Source organism: Nicotiana attenuata, unplaced genomic scaffold, assembly GCF_001879085.1.
Source record: "Nicotiana attenuata strain UT unplaced genomic scaffold, NIATTr2, whole genome shotgun sequence".
In the NCBI taxonomy this organism is placed as follows: Eukaryota; Viridiplantae; Streptophyta; class Magnoliopsida; order Solanales; family Solanaceae; genus Nicotiana; species Nicotiana attenuata.
Genome location: NW_017674643.1, coordinates 26,790 through 28,279, shown reverse-complemented (window position 1 = coordinate 28,279; position 1,490 = coordinate 26,790).

The window sequence follows — 1,490 nt, the reverse complement described above, 5'->3', positions numbered from 1 at the left end:
GTTGTTGTGTGTTTAATTTGGGACTACGGGACGGCTTCCCGGGAGATCCCCCTGTACTTGAGATATTCTGGACTGAGGGTGCGGGATACCAAGAGATCCCTGGCACATGTGTTTCTATATATATACTGGGATACCAAGAGATCCCCGGCTTACTTATTGAGGATACCAAGAGATCCTCGGGATACCAAGAGATCCCTAGTGTATATGATGAGGATACCAGAGATCCTCGGGATACCAAGAGATCCCTAGTGTATATGGTGAGGATACCAAGAGATCCTCGGGATACCAAGAGATCCCTAGTGTATATGATGAGGATACCAAGAGATCCTCGGGATACCAAGAGATCCCCGGCTTACTTATTGAGGATACCAAGAGATCCTCGGGATACCAAGAGATCCCTAGTGTATATGATGAGGATACCAAGAGATCCTCAGGATACCAAGAGATCCCCGACTATTATTCCTTGTTGAGGGCAGTTTTCCTTGTATTGTACCTTGCTTTCTATTACTGTTCTTCCTTATTTACCTGGTTTAGAATTCTCGTTGTAGACTTTATTTAAACTGTCCTGTTATCTCATTATTTATTATGTTATCTCAGTAGGGCCCTGACCTTCCTCGTCACTACCCAACCGAGGTTAGGCTTGGCACTTACTGAGTATCGCTGTGGTGTACTCATGCCCTTCCTGCGCATGTTTTTCATGTGCAGATCCAGGTACTTCCTCCCAGGTGTATCATCCTCGTGGTGGAGAGTTCTAGCTGAGACTTGAGGTATATCTGCTACGTCCGCAGACCAGGAGTCTCTACTCTATTCCGGCTTTAGCAGATAGTTCCTTTCTTTCCTTTCATGTTGTTAGAAATTCTGGTGTAGAGCAGATCACTACATTCTATTAGCCTGTGTTTCTCGTGAGTTTCCGGGTTTTGGGATTTAGTTGTAGACTTCCGTATATTTTTGAGCTGTTTAGGCCGAGTGGCCTTATATACAGTTGTTATTTCCGTATGTTTAGTTTTAATTAATTATTCCGCAAATGTTAATTTGTTATTCCGCACTGTTAGGCTTACCTAGTTGTAGGAACTAGGTGCCATCACGACATGTTCATGGAGGGTGAACTGGGGTCGTGACATTAGATCTACCAAAGTATTATATTGTTTATCGTCAGTATGTAATATATGTTCTCCACTACTGAAATTGCACTTTATTACCGAATTGTCTTTTAATATTCTATACTTCTTTTCTGGATATATTTTTAAATCTAAATATTCTAGATTCTTTAATTTATCTATTTTGTTTAACCTAATGGTATCCAAATTTTTTGGCTCTTAAAGAATTTTATTCTTTGGTTTTCTAAATATATTTCTCCCTCTATATATTGTATTTCCCACTCTAAAGCTGATATGGTTTCTGTACTAATACTACACTTTACTATATAACTTGGTTCTCTATTTATTTTTAGATCTGATTTTTCTATTTGCTTAGCTAATTCTAAGGTTGAT